This window comes from Trichosurus vulpecula, chromosome 1 (genome assembly GCF_011100635.1).
Source record: "Trichosurus vulpecula isolate mTriVul1 chromosome 1, mTriVul1.pri, whole genome shotgun sequence".
In the NCBI taxonomy this organism is placed as follows: domain Eukaryota; kingdom Metazoa; phylum Chordata; class Mammalia; order Diprotodontia; family Phalangeridae; genus Trichosurus; species Trichosurus vulpecula.
In genome coordinates, this window is record NC_050573.1 from 305,490,243 (window position 1) to 305,504,155 (window position 13,913).

Sequence of the window (13,913 nt, forward strand, 5' to 3'; positions counted from 1 at the left end):
TATGGAAATATGTTTTGCATGACTGCACATGTATGACCTATATCAAATTGATCACCTTCTCAATGAGGGGGAAGAAAGAGGAGGGAGAGAATTTGGAACTTATTTTTTAAATGAATGTTAAAAACTGTTTTACATGTAATTGGAAAAAATGAAATATTTTTTAAAGAGTGGAAGGCAGTGTAAAGTTAAATTGCTTCACCAGGAATTCAAAGAAGGGAGTGACTAGTGCAGGAGAGATGGTCTGAGAGAGAACCTAGGGGTAAGGGATTGGAGGTAATGGCATGGATGAAGAGTGAGGTTATATAAGGGAAGGCAGAGGAAGAGGTGAAAATTATGATTATTGTCAGATAAAAAGATTTTGGAATTCTTGAATATGAATACAGTACACTTGTTGGTGATAACAAGATCAAAGGTGTGACCATCTTTGAGTGTTGCTGAGATGGAGTAGAGAAATAGTAGCTCATGAGATATGAGTAGGTTGGAGAACTGATTGGTTGGGATATTTGATGGAGAATCAATATGTATGTTGTCTCCTAATATGAAAGCAGAAGTTAGGGAGGAGAGAAAAACTATAACTCATTGAGGAAAGAAGGAAAATGACCTGATAGTCTGGAGGATTTTTATTGGGTGATAGATAGGAATATTCTGAACCTTAAAAGAAGAGAAGCTGAGTGATGGAGAAATGGGGAGAACCTAGAAGTGACCAATGGAAGCAAAGAGTATTCCAAATCCCCCCCAACCAGTGAGCCTAGGAGAGTGAATGAAGGTTCAGACAATACTGGGAAGGGTGGCCAGTGATGCTGCACAATCAGGAAGAAGCCAGGTTTCAATAAGAGCTAATAGATGGAAAGAGTGAGAGAGAAAAGTTTAAGATAAAAAGAAATTGTTGTCTATGGAACAGGGATTCCCGAGGGTACAGTGGAAGGCCTGGGTAGAGTTAGGATGAAACTTTGGCAAAGGAGCGTTGAAGGGGGCAGAAATAAAGAACCAGGTGGTAAGGGGTTAAGGAATGGGATTTGGGGATGATCTACAAGAGTCAAGAGTCACTAGGATATAAAAGGTGTGATGAGGTGTGAGAATGTTCATCATAGAGTGGAGGGTGCTTCTCCTCTACCCTCAAAGGACAGTGACAGCAAAAGACTGGAGGCCTGAAGTCAAAGGGAGAGCTGTTCTTCTTTACACCAGAGGTTCACCACATCCACATCATTCATTTAAAATCTACACATCTTCCAGAAGGCCATCAGGAGAAACTTTGTTAAGTATATTGCTGGAATGTAGTTAAACTATATGAACAACATTCCCTTGATCCCCAGCAACATAATCACATAAGTAGATTATTTGTTGCTTTGAATGTTTTGTGTGACACGGTGGAGAATGACCTGGACCTGAAGTCAGGAAGGCCTGACTTCAAATATGGCCTTGCTATCTATGTGACCCTGGGCAAGCACTTAACCCCCATCTGACTCGGTCTCCTCAGTATAAAATGGGCATGATAGTAGCACCTACCTCCCAGAGTGGTGAGGATCAAATGAGATGACATAGGTAAAGTGTTTTTGTAAACTTTAACCCATACTATAAGTAAAATTTAAACTAAAATATGGCAGCTGGAAGGAAGTAATTAAAAGTTTTTGGTAAAGGAATTACATTGTCAAAAAGGTATTTTAGGAGTATTAATCATGTGGCAACGTAGAATTCTTCGGAGGGAAAAAAGTTAGGAGGGTAGCACAGGAGTCTAGATTTGAAGAAATAAGATGTAATGAGCAAGTACATAATAATGGCTGTGCAGGTGGGGATTAAAAAAAAGAAAAGCACAAATGAGAGACAAGAGTTGGAGAATCAACAAGATTTGTCAACTAGTCGGATGTGAATTGTAAGGAGTCAGGAGCAGTTAAGGATGGCTGACATTTCCAAGTCTTGGTGCTTAGCAGAATGTAAGAATTATAGGAACTTCAAGAGGAGCTAATTTTTGAAGAGGTGAGAAATTATTTCATTTTGGATGTGTTGAGTTTGATGTACCAGTGTCCCAGCATGCAGCGGGAAAGCAGGCATTCACAATTTTCTATAGTCTAATGTCCTCTTATCTTCAATAGCAAACAGCCTCTGTACAGTTTTAACCTTTATTTATATCTTTTCTTCATGTCTCCTTTTCCTTGTGATGTGATTTGCATAGTTGCCTTTTGTGCTAGAATTATGCAAAATCATTGTTTCTCTTCCTAACTACTTCTTATTTTTCTCAGGCTTAATTTCTTCAGGTGATCATCTCCATAAAGTCAAGATTTCACAGCATGACCCTTAAAGTAACCAAGCTATTTTGCTATAACAAAAATAAGCAGGGTTTAATAAAGACAGAAATAAACTTAAAGTAAAAATATACATAGGTTTAACAATCTCCCAGCTTTATTAACATAGGCCCATGGGAAAATCATCTTTCATCTTTCTGCATCAGTTTCCACATCTATAAAAAAGGATTGGACTAGATGTCTTTAAGGTCCTTTCAGTCAGTTGAAATATGTACATTATCTAAGGTCTACTATATGCCAATATTGTGCTAGATACCAAGGATGCAAAGACATAAATGAAAACATTCTTGCTTACGAAAAGCTTGTATTCTATAGAGGCAGACAACATTTACACATATATAAAATAAGTATATACAAAATATACAAAAACTATTGTTGGGAAGAGTGGTAATCTCCATCTTTGACATAATAAGATTTTATAACTAGATTATCAAAAATCACTTAGGAATTTAATATTTTTTCATCCACTTTGTTTTCCTAGTGAGAATAATTATATCTTTTTTTAACCTGTGGATTCCACTAAGGAGACATTTGTCATGTTTGGGAATTTTGTGGAATTGGTATGGTATCATACGTACAAAGAAGTAGTTAGGAAAAAAAATCGATCAGAAACCTTTCTAAAATGTATAGGATATCTTCCATGCCAACAGCAAACTACCTCATTGAGTACATATGAGTATATATTTATTTACCCTTTAAACATATCAGCTGATTTAAGGGGTTATCGGACAAAACTGTCAGATCTACTATATCATAAAATATTGACTAATCTTTTTAAATATATATGTGTATATACATATCTGTGTGTACAGATATGTATATGTGTATGTGTGTGTATCACATCCTTTGAACAGAGCTTTCAAGGATGTATTTTGCTCTACTGCCAATTATTTTTTAAAAGTTCAGCTGTAAAAAGTGGAAAGTTACATTCTTTACACCTCTCATGATGATGTTATTTATCATTAAAAATGTTTCTGAACTCCTGCCTGCTCTCCTTTTCATGTTTTCATCACAGATACCTTTAATATGTATATAGACCATTGTGTCTTATGGAGATGAGAAAGCAGGGATGTTATTTGATAGTTCTCAATCTCTTTTCAGACATAATTTTCCTTAAAAGAACCATCCATGAATATTTTCCTTTCTTTTATAATATAACTTGCATTTCTATAATATTTTCAGATGTTGAAAACACTTTCCTCACAATCACTCTGTGAGGTTAGCATTATGCCAGTTTTACAGACATGGAAATTGAGACTCAGAGGGATTAAGTGACCTAAGGTCTTACTTTATAATAGTATTCAGATATAGGATAAGGAAACAGACCTCTCCTCAACTGAAAATTAAACTTTCTTTTTACTACCCTATATTAGACTGTTTCCTAAGTCTCTTGGAATCCCCCCCTTTTATATTGGAAATTAGTCTGAGGGGGCTAGAATAGATAATCTCTTAATTTCCTTCAAGCTCTAAATCATATGTTCCCCTCTGCTCCCTGAATGCTTTCAGACTTCTTTAATCTCACAGTAAGTTGTATTTTATTATTAAATAGCAAGGTAGTATTACCATGAGGCTGGATATTTATAAAAGATGCATGAAAGCAAAAGAAATGCATGTTTTAAAAAGTGAAGAAGAAACTCTAATAACATGTCACCACCTCAGGCTACTTAGAAGAAACCATCTCTACAGAAATGGGTTACTCTTTTTAAGTTAAGATCACCAGTATACCAGGATTTTATAGCATATGTAAAGTACTTTACAAATCTTAAAAGTAATCCAACAACATTAGTTGTTATTATATGCAAAAAGAGAATAGCATCAACTCTGTAGCTGATAGCTATTGCTGAAAATCAAATAATTGTCTGCATTCATGTGCAATATGTGAAGGACCTCTGTCATGGCACAGAAATGCTTACATATGCACATATATGCATATACAATCATATTCCCCTGAAATTTGAAAATATTGCTAACAGAGTTCTTGCTATAGAAGGTGGGCCACTTAGCATATAGGCCTTTTTTCACATCTAGATTGTGAAAGACATAGTAGTAGTGGGGTTTGTGTGGACTTATTTTTATGAGGTGACCCTGAACAAGTCACTAAGCCCCTCAGTGCTCTAGAAAACTCTTTAAGACTATTAATTGGAGAGAAGATACTAACCTGTGTTAGTAGAAGGGAGTTCTCTTTTTTTAATAATTTAGTTATTTATTTTTAGTTTTCAACATTTACTTCTATAAGATTTTAAGTTCTAAATTTTCTTCCCCTCCCTTTCCTCCCCCCTCCCCAAGGAAGCATGCAATCTGATTTATGCTACACATATACTTTCATATTAAACGTATTTCCATATTAGTCATATTGTAAAGAAGAATTAGAACCAAAGGGAAAAAACCATGACCAAGAAGAAACCAAAAAAGAGAGGGAGAAATAATAGTTTGCCTCAATCTGCTTTCAGACTCCATAGTATTTTTTCTGGATGTGGATAGCACTTTCCATCACAAGTCTTTTGGATTTGTCCTAGATCCTTCCATTGCTGAGAAAAGCCAAGTCTATCAAAACTGGTCATTTGACAATGTTTCTGTTACTGTGTACAATGTCCTCCTGGTTCTGCTCCCTTCACTCAGCATCAATCCATGTAAGTCTTCGCAGGTTTTTCTGAAGTTGGCCTGCTCATCATTTCTTATGGAGCAATAGTATTCCATTACATTCATATACCACAACTTTTTTAGCCATTTCCCAATTGATGGGCATCTTCTCAGTTTCTAATTCTTGGATACCACAAAAAGAGCTGCTATAAATATTGATCCTTTTCACATTTTTATTATTTCTTTGAGATACAGACTTAGAAATGGTATCGTTGGGTCAAAGAGTATGTACAATTTTAGAGCTCTTTAGGCATATTTCCAAATTGCTCTCCAGAATGGTTGTATCAGTTCACAATTCCACCAACAATGTATTAGTGTTTCAATTTTCCCACATCTTCTCCAACATTTATCATTTTCCTGTTTTGTCATGTTAGCTGATCTGATAGGTGTGATTTGATACCTCGGAATGGGTATGTGCATTTCTCTAATCAATAGGGATTTAGAACATTTTATATGACTATAGATAGGTTTAATTTCTTCATCTGAAAACAGCTTATTCCTATACTTTGACCATTTATCAATTGGGGAATGACTTGTATTCTTGTAAATTTGACTCATTTTTTTATATATTATATATATAAATATATATATATATATGCACATGCATATATGCATATATAAGCCTTTATCAGAAACACAGGCTTTAAAAATTGTTTCCCAGCTTTCTGCCTCCCTCCTAATCTTGGTTGCATTGGCTCTGTTCATGCAAAACCTTCTTAATTTAATGTAATCTGAATTATCCCTTTTGCATTTCATAATGTTCTCTATCTCTCATTTGGTCATAAATTCCTCCATTCTCCATAGATCTGACAGGTAAACTATTCCTTGCTCTCCCAATTGCTTATACTATCTCTGTTTATATCTAAATCTTGCACCCATTTTGACTTTATCCTGGTATACAGTTTAAGATGTTGGTCTATGCCTAGTTTCTGCCATGTTATTTTCCATTTTTCCCAGCAGTTTTTGTCAAGTAGTGAATTCTTACCCCAGAACTTAAGAGTCTTTGGATTTATCAAAGAATAGATTACTGTAGTCATTGACTACTGTGTCTCATGTCCCTAACCTATTCCATTGATCCATCACTTTATTTTAGCCAGTACCCAGTAGTTTTGATGATTGCTGTTTTATTTAGCCAGTACCCAGTAGTTTTGATGATTGCTGTTTTATAATACAATTTTAGATCTGGTAAGGCTAGGCCACCTTCCCTTGCATTTCTTTTCATTAATTCCCTTGATATTCTGGACCTTTTGTTCTTCCAGATGAATTTTGTTATTATTTTTTCTAGCTCTATAAAATAATTTGGGTAGTTTGATTAGTATGGCACCAAATAAGTAAATTAATTTAGGTAGAATTGTCATTTTCATTATATTAGCTCGGCCTCCCCGTGAGCAAATGATATTTTTTCAGTTATTTAGATCTGACTTTACTTGTATGAAAAGCGTTTGGTAATTGTATTCATGTAGTTTCTGGGTTTGTCTTGGCAGGTAGACTGAGGGATTTTTCTTATTAAGAAGGTCTCTATACCAAGGAAATCTATCATTGTCCCAGTCCCTATCTCTGCCTACTTTTATGCAGCTTTTGTATGCATCAATTCTGTTTTCCATTTCTATTTTGCTTTGCAAATCCCATGGCAAACTAATTTACTAGATTAAATAATTTTTCAAATGGATATAAATTTCTTTTCCTTTCATTATAATTGATTAAAACATACAGAATTGAAATTGTCATTTCTGTGTTTCTTGAGTAAGCCATAAGGAAATAGCTGGGCCAAAATATTAACTAGAATTTTTATTCTTGAGCTGGGGCATCCAGGTGGTACAGTGGATAAAGCACCAAGCTTGAAGTCAGCAAAACTCATCTTCATGAGCTCAAATCTGGCCACATACATTTACTAGCTATGTGACCTTGGGCAAGTCACTTAACCCTGTTTACCTCAGTTTCCTCATCTGTAAAGTGAGCTGGAGAAGGGAATCGCAAACTATTCTAGTATCTTTGCCAACAATAACCCAAATGTGGTCATAAGTATTCAAATATGACCGAAACAACTGAATAACAACATTCTAAAATAACAGCACTTTTCCATTTATTCATGTTTTGCTCATGTTTAGTACATTTTTATTTGGCCGTATTGAACTCTTTTTTTAACTTCCTTGAACATAATATGGAGCCTTAATGATAAACTGACTCTGTAGTTTTCTGCTGCTAAAAGACATTTTGTTTTGTGATTTTCTATTCTATGAGAAAATTATACTTGGTATCCACACAAGAAAGAACAAGGTGCTGCTTAAGGTAACACAATTACCCTGCATGGAAACAGCATTTTATAAGTAAACAGGAAACATTTTGTGCCTGATGGTGAATAACAGTACATTATTGTGGAAAGAACACTGAAATGGGAGCCAGGAGACATAACTAAATCTGAATTCTGGCATTCACTGGCTATATGAGTTGGTGTAAGCCACTTTGTGTCTTAGAACCTCAATTTCCTTATCTGTATAGTTGGGTTATTAATATTTTTAATATACACTTCAGAAATGTGAAGATCAAACAAGATTATGTAAAGTGCTAGATAATGTCAGCTATATTATTAATAACATAAACACTGTAGTTACAGAAAAATGGACAATCCCAGCTAACAACAAATTTATAATACAAAAAAATCATTATGACCAACTACACTGAAATACACATGAATAACATTGGCAGAAATGCCAGTAAAAATCAATAATTACTCACATGAAGTTACTTTGCAAATTTAAACACATACATTTTAGGAAAATGTGGTACTGCTAAGCTTTTATAAATTTAGCAGATTACAAGTCAAACAAATACTGCCTTTGGCTGAAAATATAATGACAATTTTATAATCCACAGCTGGTCAGGAGCAAAGATTCATTTGTAATATTAATGTTATGTCTGTTACCATGCTAAGATGCTTCCCAGCAGCAGTGAAAAAGAATAAGCTATGAATTGATTCTTCCCTGAAGTTGGTCAACTGAAGAATTACTTCTCCTCCCTAAGTACAATCACACAGTGTGCAGAATAACAAAGAAAATCTATGGCTGGAAAAAATATATAACTTCAATTTAATCTTTAGGAAAATGGTCTCTCTCCTTGATCACTAATAGAATCTTAATGAATAGGGATATATAAATATTGATTGCCACAAGACTTCTATGGAAATGTGTTAACTAGAAAAACAATAAAATCTGATAAGTAGGAATAAATCAATATTTCATTTAAAATTTGCATTGATATTCACTAGGTATAATGTTTTATATTCTTTTTCTGTCCCCTTGAATTAGGTATCAATATCATATTTTCAGTGAGGAATTTGGTAGGATTATTTCTTTTACTATTTTTGCATCATTTTTGTAATACTGGAATTGTTATTTGGATTTTGTGACAATTTGCTTGTGAATTCATCTAGTCTTAATTTTTTTCTTAGGAATTTTATTTATCATTTGTTTGATTTCTTTATATGAATTTGGATTTTTAAAATTCTCTTTTTTGTAAATCTGGCCATTTATACTTTTATAAACACTCATCCATTTTATTTACATTGTTAGTTTTCTTAGTATATATTTGGGCAAAATAATCTCTAATAATGCCCTTTGTTTCTACTTCATTTTATGAATTCTCTTTTTTAATTTTTGATATTTGTACTTTTTTCTTTATTTTAAAAAATCAGACTGGCTAATGCTCCTACATTTCAAAATTACTGTTCAGCTCTTCTCTTTTAGTCAGGAATGCTTGCAAGTCCCCTATTTCATTAAAGGCTCATTTTCCCCTTACAAAATTTTGTCAAGTAAATTATTTTTTGCTGCAAGCCTTTGTCTTTTGCCCTTTGTAATATGGTATGCCAAACTCTCCGCTTCTTTTATAGTGGCAGTAATCCTGACTATGGTTTTTTGGTACTTAAAATCTTTTTGAGGGCTTATAATATTTTTCTTTGACTTGGAAGCTCTGTATTGCAGCCATAGCATACTTGGGAATTTTTATTTTGCTTTTTCTTTCAGGAAGTAAGTGGATTCCTCCTATTTTCACTTTCTTTTCTTATTCCAATAGATGTAGGATTTTTTCATGGTTTCTTATAACATAATATCCAGGCTGTTTTTTACTATGCTTTTCAGTTTTCTGTTGATTCCTATTTTTTTCTTCCTATAAACTTGTAGGATATTATACATTTTCTGTTATTGGATCCATTCTAATTCTCAGAGAGTCTATTACTTGGTTAAGGTTCTTTACCACCTGTATTAAGCTATTTATTGTCCTAATTTCTTTTATACCATTTTAATTTTTTTTGCTCCATATTGTCTAGGAATTATAGTTGATTTTATGGAGAAACTATTTTGAAGTTACTCACTTTTTCTGGATATGTGTGTTGGGCAAGCCTGGATCCATAATATTTACTTATCATCTATATTGTCCTTTGTTTACTCATTTTTCCATTCTACTTCTTGAATTGTGATTTTTTTTGGTCAGGGACAGGCTCTTCATTCTTTTAGAGTGAATGGTGGGGCCTTTATTTGACCCTGATTTCTATTATCTAAGGATCTGTTTCTGCTTGCTCCAAGTATTGAACTCTGTTTTACAAAGACCTTAGGGACAGTTCATTCCAATGAGCTGTAAACTTTCAGCCCCATAAGGGATCTAATCTAGAATGTTGTATACATGTTGCCCTCTTGGTCTAAACTTTTCAAGCTCTCAACTCCAGTTTGTGGGCCTTGTTAACTTACCTGCAGAACTTCTCTGATCAAAGGTCAAGTATACAAATATTGACCCCAGTCCTTCTCAGTTTTCTTAAGGAGTTAAGAGAAGCAGAACTGGAGGCTTGCCCCTGGTCTATACTAAACTAGTAGGTAGCTGCTGACCCTAGACCAGATCTACATGCTTCTGTTCCCATTCAGAATCAAAGCTCACCCATGGTCTAGCCTTTCCATGCTGTTGTGCAGTTAGAGGCCCCAATCCTGTTATGTCTGTTTCTTTGGAGATCTTCCTCGATGAACCCATTCATACACACCAGTACCCACAGTCCTCTACCAACTGATGCCCACCTGGGTTGGAGAAAGGAACCAGCTACAGTTTCTCTCTGGATTTACCTAACACTACTTAGTCTAGTGCTCTTCCTCCATTTTTTCTGGAATAGTTGTGTGATCGAACTGAAATATAATTATTCTTCTCTATCTCTTATCTTGTTAGCTCTGCATCTGGAGCACTGTAGAGTATCCCTTTTAGATCTGACATTTTGTGTACACAGCCAAGGTATACCTTGTTTGGAGAGTATTATGGGAATTCAAGGAAGTAAAATATTGGTATATAGTAGAGTTGTCAAATAAGGAACAATTTATAGAAAAAAAATATTTGATTCCAATCCTCAAGGATAGAAAAGAAATATTAACTCTTAACACTGCTTTTCAAATGAAGGTTTTAGGTGTAGCATTACACTGTGAACCCAAATCCAACAAGTATTTATTAAGCACTTACTATAACTAAGGCACTGAACTAGAGGCTAAGGGTACAAAAATAAGAAAAACAACCCCTTTACTCAGACTTATATTTTACTTGGGGAGGGGAGGGGGCTTATAGCATGTAAATAAACAAGTCAAACATGATTATTTGAGGAAGAGAGATCAATAACCAGGATCAACAAAGGCACCACATGGGAAGTGACATCTGAGCTGGTCCTTAAAGAAAGCCAGGAATTCTCTGGGTTGAAAATAAAGAAGGAGTACATTGGAGCCATGAGAAATAGCCTGTGGGGAGGCGTGGAGACAGGAAGTGGAGTGCCCAGTTGCCTAGCAAACAAGTTTGTCTGGAATCTGTTATCTAAAGGGGAATATTGTTAATTAAACCTGCAATGGTAATCTGGAGCCAGATAATAAAGGGCTTTATAACACATAAGCTCGGTAATCAGTATTTTATCAAAAGATAACAGAAAACCACTGAAGATTCTTGAGCAGGGCAGATGTGTACTTTAGGAATGATGTTTTGGCATCTTTATGATGAATTAGTTACATAGCCAATACCTATGAAATATTACTTGGATTTATATTTTTAATATATTTCATTTTCATTACTGTACTTTCTATTCCCTTCTTTAGCTCTATACTTTCATCATTTTAAAATAAGAAATTAAATGATTCTTGTTAATGACTTCCATTACAAGTTGCCCAAAGTCAGAAAAACGTAAATGATTTCCTCTCAACAACAGTACCTTGTCTACAGCACAGTTCGATATTAAGTTATTAATGTGGACACCATGGATAGCAAGAAGATATTACTCTTGGGCAATGTGGACACATTATGGTGCAGTGGGAAGCATAACTCTGAATATCCTGACATTTGTGTGCTTAAGGTCTTAGAAATAACTGTAAAACCATGATGAATGTAGTGAAGATCAATGGAGTGGTTCTAATAGTAATGGCCCAACAATTTTCATTTATTCAGGATCTCTTGGTGAATTACCAAAGAAAGATTATTTTTTTTCCTTTTTACTAATAAATCCACATGTTATTAGATACTTAATCATTTCAATTTATAAGGACTTAAAAGAAGATTTATTTCTTAAGTTGCAGATACTAATTCCAAGACTAAACATTTCTATCCATACCATATAAGTTTCTTAAAATTTAAGAGCTTGTGAAAGTTTCTTTAAATAATCCAAAGCTTTAAATAATATAATTTATTTTTTATTAAGGACAGTTTTGATTTTATCAGCCAAAATTAAAATGAAATTAATTGAATTTAAGGATTTGTTTCTTGATTCTATGACTTCTAAGACTTATATAATAAGTCTTTTTCTCCAAAAGTTTGGATATCTTAAGTATAATTCTCCTCTCTTCATTTCCACTTAAGAGTCACGTCTGGGTCGCTAGTTTTTAATGGGCAAATTATAACCTTTAACTAATTGACTTTCATGTATTTACTAATTAAAGTAAACATTCATTGAATGATTACTATGTGTCTAATCAGCAAGGATTAGTGACCACAGCCAGGGAAATGCTAAAAGTGGCAACAGTGTGAAAAGTCTTTCATTAAGAGACAGAAGAGAAATCAGGAGGAAAAATGACTACTAATTGGATTTTCTTTGAGACTCTTTCATGATAATAGTTATAGATAGCTTGTGTTTGTATTGAGATTTTGGAAAGAATCTTCTCATATCCAAAGTCAACTAAATATATTAGGATTGTATTGTGATAAATTACAAGAAGACAACTATAAATAAGGAAGACCATTCTTAGGATGCCCTGCAACTGGTAATGAGCATGGTAACATGCTCTTAAATTGTAAATAAGGATTACCAGTAGGAATGTCAGAGAACTAAAGATTTTACTTCCAACAAGTGAGAGAACAAAATGAATTTTATGGTGTCCTTCAGAGAATATGCTATATTTGTGTTTCTGCCAGTTACACATGGTAGCTATGAATGCATATAGGCTAAGTTGTACTCAGTTCAAGATGCCACATTTCTAGGGATGTGCTGGTAAATGTTTAATGGTTGATTCTCTAGGGGAAAAATCCAGACATTTTTCAGTTTAATTTGTATTATTTACATTTTCCCTGTAACTCTCTTGTCTAGATAATCAACAGAATGATACATCAAGCCCTGATATGTAGCATCTGGTGATTTCTGAAGTATAAATGCTCACACTGAAATTTTAACAATTAACACTCTAGTTGGTTAGTCTTGGCTCCAGCACACCTCTGAGAGGGCTATAGGAAAGCTGAAGTGTCTTCCAAAGAGAGCAGCTAAAAGGATAAAGAAGAAACTGTGTCATTCCAGAATAAATAGAAGAATTAAAGGTGTTTAACCTGAGGAAGAAAAGACTTTTGGAAAATCATGAAAACTTTCTTCAAATATTTGAAGGGCTGTCATGTGAAAAGGGAGCTCTATTTCTTATTTGGCTTTGAAGGGAAGAACTAAGAGCATCAGATGGCACGTTCAGAGAGGTTGATTTCAGCTTGATGTGATAAAAACATTCTAACAATTAGAAGTGCCCAAAGTGGAAGGAGATTCCTAGAAATCCCCTTCCTTATCACTAAAGGTCTTCAAGAGGAGGCTATTAGGGCAATAATTAGAGGCATTTTAGAAAGGATTAGGGTTCAGGTAAAAATAGATGGCCTCAGAGGTCACTTATGAATTTGTTTCATTTTTTCTGTGATTACTTGAAGGATGACAATGGCATATTTTAAAAAGATGCCTGATCTATAAAACTGTGCACACCCTTTGATCCAGCAATACCACTGCTAGGTCAATATCCCAAAGACATCCATGAAAGGGAAAAGAACCTATTTGTACAAAAATATTTATAGCAGCTTTTTTATGGTGGCTAAGAATAGGACATCAAAGGAATGCTTATCTTTTTGGGAATAGCTAAACAAGCTGTGGTATATGATTGTAATGGAATATTATTGTGCTATAGAAATGACAAGTAGGATGATTTCAGGAAAACCTAGAAAGACTTACATGAACTGATGCATAGTGAAGTGAACAGAACCAGAAGAATGTTGTACAGAGTAACAGCAATATTGTTCAATGAAGAATTGTGAATGAGTTAGCTATTCTCAGCAGTACAATGACCCAAGACAATACCAAAGGACTAACGATGAAGCATACTATCCACCTCCAGGGAAGGAACTGATGTTGATTTAATGTAGACTGAAGCATACTATTTTTTCACTTTCTTTCTTTTTTTTCCTTTTGTATCCTATACAAAATGACTAATATGGAAATGTTTTACATAATTGCACATGTATTACCAATATCTGATTGCTTACTCTCTCAGGGAAGGGGGAGGTAAAAATAGAATTTGGAATTCAAAACTTTAAATAAAAATGTTTAATTTTTTAAAAATACTTGTTGAACTCAGGAAAAGATGCCTGCTCAGAGGAGAAGAAAGATGATAAAGGTCAGTGTTCCCTATGGTAAAACCCAGGCATGCATGAAATCTAGTTGGAGATGTGACTGAA